Raw genomic sequence first — 14174 nt, 5'->3', positions numbered from 1 at the left:
ACGAAAACAGCCTGCCCTGTATCTGGTCTCTCTCTAGTTTAATTAAAAGCTTTACTTCAGCTTTGTACAGATTGTGTGTGATTACTGCCAGCAGCTTCAGCAAAGAAGAATACTGTCTTGGGTCCCACCAGTCACATCCAGGTCAACAGCAGAGGTATGATTCAGTGGAGGAACAAGGACAATTGAGATTACTTTCCAGCTCCAGTCACTTGCACACTTCTGTTTCATCTCCATCTTTGTTTCACTTCTTCCTTCTCCTTCTATGTAGAGGGTAAAATCTTTTGCTCTGCAATTTTTTTAACACGTGTAGTGCCTTCTATATAAATAAACACTCATTTTCCTTGTCACTGCCCAATAACAGGCTCCTCCTAGCATGAACATGAGGCAGTTGTTAAGTAGAATTACTTCTCCAAATTCTCCAAAATGGCTTGGAGTGGCTTCAGTCTTTGAGGACTCTGCAGCTGTTTCATACTCACTATAACTCCATCATGCAAAGGTGCATCTTGCTCTTCCGCATCTCTGAAGGTTTAAAAATAATTTTACCAGGAGCAAATCTATCTATCTATCATCTATCTATCTATCTATCTATCTATCTATCTAATCTGTCTATCCATCTATCTATAAAAATCAATTGCTTTGGCATCCTAAATTTTGGTCAATCCTAATGGAATCTAACTGGCATGAGACAATGCCCCACATGGATCACATGTGTTAAGAATATATGAAATACTTGCAACAATAATATCACAAATGCCAATGGCAGTTGCACATTTCAGCCCCTCACCTTCAAACCATTGCTCTACTGCAGCTCCATTTTTTCATGGGCCATGCCATTCCAAAAGCAAGATGCCAAGTATCACAGACTAGCTTGCTTCTTGGATTTGGTATTTTCTCTCTCATAAGCATTTAGTGTTCACTGCTAGCTTTCAATGGTAATCTCAGTATAAAATGATAATTTTTTTTGTTCCAAATCTGTTTACTTTCTTGGTTTTAAACATGCAAATTTGGCCTCGATCCCACAGATGAGTGTAAATAGCATTTATCTTCAGATTGAACCTCCAATATGCAAAAGCTTTAGCATTTTGCCATACATCATAGATTTTATAACAGGTTCAAGTAGATTAAAAATGCATATTTTTTGCTGGACTAAAAATAAAATCAGTAATATGTTAGTTATGCAAATCCTTCTGTTTTGTAATCCATTCAAAACCTATATAGACATGGTCCTGTGCAACCAGTTCTATGTGTCCCTGCTTGAGCAGGTGTGTTAGACCAGATGACCTCCAGAGATCCTTCCCAACCTCAAACATCCTGTGATTCTATGATTCTTAAAGATTAAAAGACATCATAAGAAATGAGGGAAACATTTCATTATTCTGAAGATTTTTAAAAATAAATCATAAAGATCACAAAGATATTTGGTTGTTGTAATGACACTTTCAGTGTGCGTGTGTGTGAGCCATATATTGATGGGTTTGGGGAAGAAGAATGGTGTTAAAAACAGGACTACTAGGGCACTTTTTTGTATTCAGTGAACATTTTTAACATCAAGACTGTTCCTGTTCTTATCTCAAAAAACTATTTTAAAGATCTTCTCCCAGACAAATAGAAAGAGAGATACAAATTAAAGATCCTACTGTTTAGAGTTTTCAGCTGACATATAAGTATGTGTAAGTTCTGTGACTTTCCACTTTTCTTATAAATTGATATACTGAGGACTTCTCCTGGGATAGACATTTATTTCGCAGAAGGCTGGAGAGTACGCTTAAGTGGGTGCTTTCTTGTGATGCAAAGTTAACTGCAGGTAATGGTTCATCCTGTTCTGTTTCTTCACATCCTTTCTTTCCAATGAAGGCATATGGCTGATGTACAAAGAGTTCCAGCCAAGAAAGTCTTTGATTTTTGTCTCCTGAAAAAGTGAATGGGATTTCTCACTAGCAAAACTGTGTCATGCCCCTAAAGGCATTGGGAATACTTTATCATATAAAGTCAAGAACTAAAGGCTGCTCCTGGATTTAGCTAGATTAAACAGGCATGAGTGGAGGACACCGAAGTTCAAGACCCTGGTCTGAATGACAGAATTAATTGAGAATGTCAAACTGTAGATTTCCTCTTTTACCACTAAGCTAATGAATACTTCGGAGGCAGTTGGGTGGAGGGGAATTCCAGGAGTTTGAACACCAAATTTGGAATATTTTCCAAGCACTTTGAAAACTATGTTGTTTTTGACACATCAGCATTTTCTAGTTAAAGATTTATTCAATGTTTTCTGACTGCTTCTTAAGATACACAGTTGGGACCTACAGGATAATCATATTAGGAGATTTTTATAATGATCATCAGTATTAACTGCTATTCTAAAAGTTAAATGTATGCATTACATTACAATGTATGCATTACAGTTGAAAACTAAGACAAACAGGGCATTACCTACCACTACATGATATTTATTTAAGACACCAAACAGGTTACTTTTGGAAGATATCTGAAAGGATGTTCTTTCCAGTGCCAAATTCTACAGTCATCAAGAACAAATAAAATGCTTCTCTGACAAAGAACAGATTTTAGGGCAGCTGTAAAATCACTAAGGACAGGGGTAGACACACGTTACAAAATTACACAATTAGCAGTAATTGTTCAGAATAACTTTGAAGTATCTTCTTCTAAATTCTGACTTCACTAGTGATTTTGCCCAGAAGAAAAAAATGCAACCTTTATGGCTGAAAGCCCTAAATGCAACAGATTAGCAATCTTAAATATTTAACCCTACTGGCAATAGGTGAAGAAAACCCACAATGAATACCTCAAACAAGGACATCTCTTGTGTTTTTGATGAGTTTATCCAAGTTTTATGTACCTGAATAGCAATTGGTGTGAAGTATGTCAGGAGAAATCCTGATGAACACCCAAAAAGTGATGGTACATGTAGTAGAATATATCTGTGTCTGCATGTGTTGCTCCTTGCAGAGCACAGGAACCACAATGAAAGACTCTGCCTTAACTAAAAAACTGAAAAAATAATGTCTGCATCTGCATATGAAAAGCAGACATGTTTCTTAGTTAACAGAGTGTAGAGCCAAGCAACATAAAAATATATCTGTGACTGAGATTGTACCTAACCTCAACAAATTTAGTCTCAGATGTATAGATGTGTTTCAGAGGAGTCAGGAAACCAAAAGCTGACATTAGAACTTGTTCCGTCTCCCAGTCACAGTCTGTCCTTGGCCTCTGTTTCCGCTGAAGCCTTGTTGTCAGACTCAATTTTGACACTTGCATTATGATAATCTGTTTCACTTCGACATCCAAGACAGTGTCATTTTTTCTGTTTCAGTATCTCCAGATGAACAAATCAGTCTTTCCTTTCCTACTTATCTTTTGTCTGCTCACATCACTAATTGGAAGCTACTTTGATAACAGGCTTCATCCAGGGCTTGGAAAGCAATTCTCTTGGCGTACAGGCCTCCTCATGGGACATGAGAAATATGGCTGTGAGAGCTTTCATGACTCATTGGCTTTTTCTCCCTAATGAAGTCCTGATAACATTTGTATTTTGTCCCAGAATGATGTACATACTTCATGAGATGGATGGGGGTAAGGAAACTACTGAAGTCCTCTCTTGTCAGTCCCTGCTCTGCATGCTGATAGAACCAGATGGACATGGTGACAAGTTCACTCTCTCCCTCCATACAACACATGTGGTCATGATAACCCTGTGTTTTCTGGGGAAAGGTTTAGTAAACAGGGAATCTGCTCCTGGAAGAAGAAGAACAGGGTGGAGATGGCCCTCAGCCAAACCTGTGGAAGCCAGTTGGGGAACAGGGAAGGAGGGTGGCAAGGCCCATGGCCTCAATACATCACTCCCAGAGAAATCCATGTGGGGACACTCTGGTTCTGTGAACACACAGATGCTGATGTAATCGGTGACAAATGAAGGCTGGTAATAACAATTATAATTGCATTGAGTACTGTTTTGCTCAGGTGCAGTAGCTTTTAACTTCCCAAAACAATTGCAAATGACTCCATTTAATTAAGTGATTACAAAAAAAAAAAAAAACAAAAAAAACAAACCACCAAACAAAAAGACTTGCACATAATACGAAGTTGTGTGCAGTGTGTGCAGTATTCAGAGTGCTGCCTGCAATCACAGATAGGTTCAGTCCAAGACAAATTATACTGAAAAGTCATTCTAGTGGTATCTGATCCTTCTCACAGTGTTTGGGGACACAGAAATCACTTTGGGCATTGAAATAAACATTTTTTTCTCCATTTGCAGTATAACTTATTATTCTCAGCATGTAATCAATCTAAAGGTTTGTTTGAATACAGGGACCTGTGCCATCGCTCCGCATTGGGAGAGATTTCTTACTCCAACACATTCCCCCTGCTACTCCTCCGCCTGAAGGAAAAAGCAGATTCCTTCCTTCCTTCCTTCCTCCCTTCCTTCCTTCCTTCCTTCCTTCCTTCCTTCCTTCCTTCCCTCCCTCCCTCCCTCCTTCCCTCCCTCCTTCCTTCCTTCCTCCCTCCCTCTCTCCTTCCCTCCCTCCCTCCCTCCCATCCTCTCTCCCTTCCTCCCTCCCTTACTTCCGCCCTTCCTTCTTCCCTTCCTCCCTTCCTCCCTCCCTCCCTCCTTTCCTTCCCTCCTTCTTTCCTTCCTTCCTCCCTTCCTCCCTTCCTTCCTTCCCTCCTTCCTTCCTTCCTTCCTTCTTCCCTTCATCCCTCCTTCCCTCCCTCCCTTCTTCCCTCCCTTCCTTCCTTACTTCCGCCCTTCCTTCCTCCCTTCCTCCCTTCCTCCCTTCCTTCCCTCCTTCCTTCCTTCCTCCCTTCCTCCCTTCCTCCCTTCCTTCCCTCCTTCCTTCCTTCCTTCCTTCCTTCCTTCCTTCCTTCCTTCCTTCCTTCCTTCCCTCCTTCCTTCCTTCCTTCCTTCCTTCCTTCCTTCCTTCCTTCCTTCCTTCCTTCCTTCCTTCCTTCCCTCCTTCCTTCCTTCCTTCCTTCCCTCCTTCCTTCCTTCCTTCCTTCCTTCCTTCCTTCTCTGTTTCTCTCTTTCTTTCTCTCTTTCTTCTTTTCTCTTTCTTCTTTTTTTTCTCTCTTTCTCTCTGTATTTCTCTCTTTCTTTCTCTTTCTCTCCTGCCGATTATTTCACATAAACCTGCAGAAAAGTGTTCTGTCTCTTTTCTCACCTCTCCTTTCCTTCATTTGTTTTCTCTCTGGACTGTATTTGCTACCTGAATTCCACAAAGACCCCTAGGATGGGAGAGGAAACACACCCTGCTGTGGGGCTACCTCAGACAAAGTCTTCGGTCTACTCTCATTACGGGTGTGTAGTCCACACACCACATGTGCTTCAAAAGGAAATTAGCTTTGGGAATGGAAATGCCGCAGTCATGTCAAAACAGTGCTGCACTGGAGCGAGTGAGCTGTTCTCACAGAGGCAGGGCTTTTTATCTCATGGTTTTTCTGCTTCTCTGACACCAACTAATATCTCTGCTTGAGTACCAACAAGGCTGTCCTTTACAGGGAATTTCCAACGTAATCTGTGTTGGTGTGCAAACCTCCTTAGTGATCACAATATATGACATATGTATATATTCACAAACATCTATATGTACGCTTAGATATACATCCATGTGTATATACCCACACATTCATACATGTGTCCTCACACTTTCCCTGTCAGTTGTAGTGACACAAGAAAGCCAACTTTATGATCAGTGAGACAGAGTAACTATACGTAACATGAACAGAGGCATTTGCCTGATCGGGTGGAACAAGGAACAAAGGAAAATTTGCTGGTTCAAAGAGAGTATCTTGCTGCGCTTAGTGTATTAGATAGGCATCTTGTTCCACCATCTCTTCTGTAATGCAGCTAAGTCTCTCATCAATTTGTAGTTGGAAGTTGCAGAGTTCATTTAAACAATGGTATAGAAGGCGGGAAAAACATTTCACAGATGGGATTTAAAAGCATTTCAAGATTGAATCAAGGAGGGGTTGTTAGTGAACAAGATCTTCTACAAGGAATAGTAATTTCAGTTCAAACAATTCCTCCTATAATTGTGAAAAAAAGAACACTTTACAGTGGGAAAGCTCTTCTACAGTCCACAAAATCAGGTTTTAAAATTGAATCTAAGAAGTTAAGCATTTTTGTCTAGAAAAGTTGTTTCATAATGTTTGAGGTTTCCCTGACGTTTGCTTGCCTAAGGGAAATGTTAACTGGAATAAGCACCAACCGTGCACGTGTGCATCACCACATATGATGAAATAGAAGCTTATTTTTATCCTTTTATTTATGCATGTGAATTAAACATTTATGAAAAAACTATACTACTTGATCTGAGGTGTGATTCGTGTTTTGTTTCATGAAAGAGACAGCAGCTCAATTCATCCTCCATATAGCTGCCAGATTTATTAATAAAATCAGCAAATATAAGACCCCGGTACATGCGAGCAGATTTCTTTTACAGTGACCCAGGAATTTGTATGATAAATTGAAAACAAATCCTCCTGCCCTGCAGATTGAATAGGCATCACAAACAAACTCCTTAAATGTGAAGTCCTGTTTCTCCCAGTAGAACTGGTGCCATCTCCAGTACTCATCCATGCCAGACATGGTCAGCAAAACACTGGAAAAAGTTGAAGGGTAGGGAACAAACCTGCACAGGCCAGTGAATAGACTGGCAGATAGAACAGTGTTTGCCAACTCTTCTTTGATGAGATACCATCATAAATCTACCGGAGAAATCATAATGGAATTAGCACCACCACATAATTTTAAGGAAGATTTAGTGAAGAAAAATGTACCAATAGTGTCCTTAAATACTCTTTATCTTCTTGGCCTATGGATGAAAATTCAGTGTAATGAATGAAAGTCTTCCATTGGACAACAAGTATCTTTGAGAAGTGTGCTTTGGGGGAAAGAAAAAAAAAATGAGATTCTATTTTTGATTTGAGATTCATGACTTGGGTTGAATGTAATGACTATTTAAGTCTGAAGGAATAGCTTTAATTCCATAATGTTTAGTCATTCTGGAAGATGTATGTTTAAGTTTCAATATTTCATACCTCAGGTTGCGTATTGTATCACTTAATTTCTATGAAGATGAGGGGTTTTGTTTTTCACTTCACTCTTTACTTGGTGAAGGAATGAAGAGTGAAGTTTACATACAAGTTCTTGATGAAATTAAGATCATATACACGAAAAATTAATTACACAGATGCAGAAATGTTCATGATACTTCCAGTAACATAATTTTATGAATATGTGACTGACAGAATCACAGCTGGAGGAACTACATTTCCAAGAGGAAGGACAAAAGGTCTCAGGAATAGGGTAGGAGATAAGAATATAAGCCTGGTAGTGGAGACAAGAGGAAGAGTGTCCTGCCATGTTTCTGCCATTAAAAGAACCTCCTGGTTAACATGCTTAGATGGGAGCAGGAATGCTCCTTGTTGCTCCAGAGCAACCTCTGTTTCTACATTCCATCCTGCCTCCTGCTGCTACCCTGAAAGTCCATAATCCTTTCCAAAACTCCCTAGACTGGCACCCCTTTCCCCCAGAGGCTGCTTGCAGGACCTGAGCTCGGTCATACCCTCTCAGTGCCAGATCACCCCTCACATACCATCCTGCCTCTTCCCAAAATCCCTCACACTTTCTGTGCCAGTGTCACTCTCTGGGGAGCCTCCTCTGTACCTGCTGGCCTGCATCAAACCTCAATGCAACACGTATGGCATGTTGTGGGTAGTCTTGCATACGCTTTACAAGGTAAACCTGAGGCTGGGAAAAGGAAGCAGTGTGGGTAGTGGATGTGTGCTAGCTGTGCTCTCAGTGATACTACAAGGCTGCAGATCAAAATCTCTTTTAGGATGCTCAGTGTCATGGTTTTTAATATTCTGTTATGGTTTTGAAAACTTTTAATCATGAAGAATATCAGTCTGCATTTCCAGACTTTCCTAGAGTCTCATGCAGTTAGAGAGGAGGGAAAGGAGGGGAACTGTGAAACATTAGATACAGTCAATCATGGTATAACGTGTGACACAGTCCACTAGAGAGGGAACGATAAGTTACAGCTCTGTGAGCACCTTCAAATGTCGCAGTAAGTTTGTGCCTGCTTCCTGAGGATCTGGCACAGCTACTTTGCACCAAACTTGCCAAACCCATGCAACCTACTCATAGGAAGATTTTCTTCATAAACCAAAAGAATTATCATATAAATTCCACTTTAAGGGTAGATGTTATATCCTCACATAGTGTGATCTTTTTCCTTCATGATTCCCCTGGATGACTGAAAATATTTTAAATATTTTATTTTAATACTTTTCAAAAGGAAAGTAAAATTGGCTTAAAAACATGGTGGAATATTTTGGATCAAAACACCCAAAAAGGCCTACATTTTGTCTGTCTGAAATATTTGTAGTCCAATTCTTTCAATTCTTCACCTTTTGAAATGAAAGGAAAATAAATAAAAGTGTGGAGCAATAAATAAAGAAAAGAAAAATCAGGAAATTATCAGTTGGAAAACTTTGTATTAAACAGTGTTGAAGCATTATTTTTCATTTGCTTCATTTTCTTAGGAAACCGACATAAAATCTTTCAGCTTTAAAAAGTAAATCACTGCAAATAGTAAAATTGTTTTGAAAAGTCATTTTCCAGCAAAGAAATAATTAATGGGAAAACTATAAACATTTCTTATACCACTGAAATCTATAACACTCAGCTTGAACCACAACATGAATTTTACAGATTAGCTGTATATTGTCTAAAATAAACATTTCCTTTCATCAGTTTAGAATCTGATACATCGCAGTTGTGAAAGTTGGAACAAAGGAGTTCCAAAATAATTTGTTTTATTTACCATCTACATACCTTTTTTAAATCTTGTTCAGTTCATTCCCGGAGTAAACAGTCCTAATCTTCTTAGTTAATCTATTTGTGACTTTTTAATGCTTGTAATAATTCTTATTGCTTGTCACTGAACAGTCTCAATTTCTATAATGTTATATTTTGTTTGGATAAGCAGAGCCAAATACAGTATTCAATGTGTGGCTGTACAATTTTATCTGAAGACTTCAGAATTTTAGGATTACTTCTATAGCACTATTTATGCTTCTTGCAGATTTCCATCTGCATGCATGTGCTTTTAATGCCACAGCCAAAACTGGACTGGGGGTTTATTCTGAACATCAAATGGTCCTTTATATTTAGCTGAGAGGTTAGTTAAATTAGACCCCTCCAAAGTACTGGGGTGAGTTCAATTATTGTCTTGCATTTACCGATATTAAACCGCAGCTGCCTTCATGCTCTTTACAAGATCTAGCAAAGCAGCTGAGGGGTGTCCCTAGCCCTGAGGTGCCGGACTGATGCTGCCTTGCTCTCCAGTCCCTTCTCTAACTTGTGAGCATTGCTGCACATGTGTCTGTGATCACACCCCACCGGTACCCTTTTACTGAAAACTGACCATTTTTTTCTACTTTGTTTTCTGTCTTTAGCTTTTCCTAGTCCCTGACAGTACTTTGTCTTTCACATCATGACAACTTACATTCCTTAATAGTTTCTTGTAATGTACTTTTTCAGAAGCTTATGAGTAATATCTGATGAATCACAGATCTAAACTGTTCTCTGAATTTGCAGGGACCAGGAAACAAAAGGGGAATCAGTAGATCAAAGTAATTTTGAATTATGTCAGTAAATCCAAATCTGACCAGACTGCTTACTTACATGCTCCGCCTGCTGCATAACAGGCAGAGGCTCTGAAACATGAAATGGAGTCTGAGGACTTTATTTTGACATGAACACTAATGTACCAAATTGTTAAATGCCAATTGAAAAATATCCCACCTCAATGTCTAATTTGGGTCTCTGTTTCTAAGGTTACAGACCTAGGTCTGTGTGTCTGATGGTTGGTACTGGGAAGGGCATGAAAACAACATGGAAAACTGAAGAAGAGAGATTAATCATGATCCTCATATTGTCTAAGGCTTAGTGTCACAGATATTAGGGACCAAAAACCTTTGACAGGAGATTTGTAGTAACACAATGGGAAATACGATTATTGCCAAGGGCAGGCTGTACCTGACTGCCATGCAATGAACTGTTAAGATTTATGTTATTGTAGAGCTTGGGGAGTCAAGTCTGTATTTCACTGTGTGCCTGCACGTAGAAAACAGATGTCTTGAATGTTTTGACGACCTGAGATTTGGAACCAAACTCTTAATTTCCTTCTCCCCCAGTACAGAGATGGGAGTTATGTGGATCATTGGGTTCAGCGGGAAGCTGAGGGTCACCAGAAACTAGAATGACAAATTGGGCTGATTAGGAAACAGTTCTCTCCCTCCTTCATCCCTTCTCTCACAAGACAGAAACTGTGGCATTTTGCTGAGAAACAAACACTAAGCAAATCCATGAGAAAGCAAAGTGTCTTTTACAATGAGATGATATCAACATGTTATCTGAAAGTTGTAGGTCATGGACTTGAAAGCCTAGGTGTTCCTCAAGGGAGCAGGAAAATATTAAGCTATCTTTTCCCAAATCCACTGTAGTTTATTTACTGTTATGGCCTCTGAGACATTTTGAGTCCTGGCATCCTACAACCAGCATATGAGAAGGAGACAGAAACCCAATCCAGAACAATTTGATCTGGGAATACACTTGTCTTTCTTCTATTTGTCCTTCAAGGCAATTTAAAATTTCTTTTAAGCCTTGAAAATGGTATTTATCTCCCTTCCACTGTTCTGTTTCTTTTAAACATTAATTCTGTAATGAGATCTTTTAATGCTCCAGCTCTCCTCCTAGATTTTTTTACCTGCTTTCCTCAGTGTTTATCAATCCAAACTACTAAATGAGAAAAATACAGAGATGGCTTCCAAAATAACGTCTGCAGTAGAGAACTTATAGTAGCTGCAGATTACATAGGTATACCCAAAGTAGCTCTAAAATTTTCAAGATTGGATGGTAATAACAGCTGCTTCAGCTGCTGAGACTTATTGAGCAGCTTTTCTAACGCCTGTGGAGTCCTCTGCTGCTGCTGTAAACTCACCCTTTCCAGTGCTAAAACTATAATGAGTATTCAATTGGCCACTGTGACTGCATTTCTAGAAGGCGTAATACTACCTATGACTAAAGTGCAGACGTAACTAACAGTGATGATAAATCATCAGAAGTAGTAAAATTGTCCATAAGTTAAGAATACAGAATGAAGCTGTTCTCACCTGTAAATTTCCATTACAAGGATGAGGGCTTTTCTAAAACATAATATTCTTGAAGAATAAAAAGACAGTGGTTCCCATGGTGATGAGATAAAGGATATTGGAATGGAAATGTGGAGGTCTCTTGAAATAACTAGCAAACAAATGATCAGTAATGTTGATGAAATGGTGAGTAAACACAGAACTACAGAAATGTGCATTTGAATCAAAAGAAAGGCACAAGATAGGGGCTGCTCTGAGGGTCAGGAAACAGTTCGTTTTGCATTGAATAGATAGAGATGACTTCTATGTGTGGGAATGCTATGTTCACTTTGAAATAAAAAGTATAAACCTCATTTTTATTGCTAGATATGGACGTATTTTTCCCTCCAAGTATATTTATCCTGAATTGTTTTCATTTTAAAGAAAAAGAAATCTTACTTTTATGTGAAAGTGGTTTATGTTGTGCTATTAAAATCCTATTTTTACAATCTTTCAGAAATTGCCAGAATTTTATTTCCTTTTTCAAGATTGTCAAATATATTGGATCTGAATTTACATATCCAGGATTTTTAGAGATCATAGTAGTAGTATAAAGTCGAAGATCAATCTTGAATTCTTGAATCTATTAAAATTTTTGATAAAATACATCCAGACTAAATGTCTGTAAGCAGGTATGTTGTTAACAGAATATTTCTTTAACATTTCTCCCTCACCCCACTCCCTCCAAGGAGTTAGTACATGTTAGAGATTGCATATATTTGGAACTTTAAAACATATTGCTGCAGCATGGTAAATCACTGGTTGATTTTCAACTTTTCAGACATGTGTAGTCACCAGATTTGAGGCATAATAAAAAAAAAAGCATCCTGTGATTTTTCCAAAGAAATCAAGCAAACTAAATATATCAATAGATACAAAATGATTTGGTAGAAGAAAAAGAATGTCTTTTAAAGGAAATGTAAAATCCCTCCCAATGTAGGTGAGAATGTGTCTGAGAAAAAAACTTGGGGAACTAGAAGAGAAGAGCAACCTGAGATCACATATCCATATTGCTAGTTGGTCGAAAACTTTATGGATTAACCTGGATTTTGACAGCGTGAAAGAGAATTGTCAAAAATACACATCCCTTCTTTGAGTCTCCCTCAACCTGGGGAGAGCACTGCAAGGATTTGGGTTAGCATGGGTGCTGCATTACGCCTTTTAAATGAGGCTGGATCAAACTGCAGCCTCTTTAAAATAAAGCAGCTTCTTTGCTTGCCTTATTGTTCCTCTTCTATGAAAAGTCCACCTGACTTTGTCTAGGACTCTGTCAGCTCCTGATGGATTTAACCAGCTGGCCTTATTCACATCTTCCTGCTCGTCTGCTCTCCAGCTTTTAGGATATCATGCAATTCCCGAGAGAGAGCATTTAGAACTAAATCTATCAAATGACCTCACACAGGAAATAATCCATTTTATTCAATTTCCTTTGCCATGGATTTAACTTGCAGACTTGATATACAGAATCCTCATTTTGGTGTACTAAACAGGATCAAAGGTGGCTCTGACTATTCCAAATTCCTTTGAAAAGCTAATCTGAAACATTATGCTTTAGACAACGTCCTTCCTAGGAGGCTTTTCTTTAATGAACTATTATTCTACATAGCACAGGATCTGGTTAACTAAAATAAACCCAAGCATCTTAGAATTTTACAGCTGCTGCAATTAAAGAGATATTGCCAGGCCAAACTTTTCTAAAACCATGAAACAAAATATTGTTTTGTTAGACCATTATATATATGTATATGTATTAAATATAGTGGATCAGTCAAGAATGTTTTCAGAAGTATTTTAAATCCAGATAAAATTGTCTATTACCAATATGCAAAAACTGAATAGGGAACCTAATTCAGTGTTCATTATGACTAAAAGCATTTTAAGTTCATTGTTTTGTTCAAGCAGAAAGCAAGAAATGATCTCATGAAATGATAGGACCTGATCCAGTGGAACTGAATTAAACAGAATTGAACATTAAAGTGAATTGAAATCTTTAAGCACTTGGTCTTTCAGCAGGTGATGCTGCAGTAAGTGGTAACAATAAGAGCATCTGATTTCTTCTGAAAATATCTCTAAGCAAGAATATATCTTCAGTACCTCAAACATGGTAGCTGTAGGTACTAAAACATTCGAAGTATTGTCATGAAAATATTCATAAGACTAGTGCTTGAAAATACAATAATCCTTTTTCCATAAGAGAGGCTGATTCCATTATCTGATTTCCTTTAAGAAAATATGTGGGTAAGTTTTCATGTTTATTTATAGCTGCTGCTTTCATTATATCTTGCTTTCTTATGTGCCATTTCATGCATTATGCAGGAGCAAAAATGAAACAAGACACAGTGAAAATCTGGCTACAGAACAGCCCTGAATTTCACCAACTTAAATCTCCTGAAGTCTTTGAAAAAGGGTACCCTTTCCGCTCCTAGTGAGAGAGACATGGGCTGAACCAGGGAGGTCCCCAGGAGCCAGCTGGAGTCACCCGGCTGAGGAGGAGGAGGACATCAGTGCCATCCACTGGGGAGTGCACTGAAAGGCACCAGCCAGGGGTTTCACACACAGCAAACCCATGTCTCTGTGGCAATAAAAGGAGAGCCATGCCTGAAATATGGTTATTTTTACATACACAAGGGAACAAAGCACGGTGGGTTTACTCTCATTATCCAGACAGCCTTCAAATATTACTGCATCTAATATGGTGTACAGAATTTCCAGGTAGCTGATGCCTCCTTGAGCATGTCGTTGATACCATGCCATTCATAGGATGCCTTCACAGATTGACAGCACTGGATACGACTGACCAATTTACATCCCTTTTAAAAGCCTAGGTACATACTTTGTTTTTAACATCTTTTGAAATATAGATCAGCTTTTTATCTTTGTTGGATTTCCAAGAATTAAAAAAAAAAGAAAAAAATCACACTCCCTAGTTCACATGACTATTTCTAGCATTTTCTAAT

The sequence above is a fragment of the Caloenas nicobarica genome, chromosome 1 (genome assembly GCF_036013445.1).
Source record: "Caloenas nicobarica isolate bCalNic1 chromosome 1, bCalNic1.hap1, whole genome shotgun sequence".
Taxonomy (NCBI): Eukaryota; Metazoa; Chordata; class Aves; order Columbiformes; family Columbidae; genus Caloenas; species Caloenas nicobarica.
The sequence above is the reverse complement of the archived record's forward strand: the minus strand, read 5'-3'. Positions refer to the sequence as shown.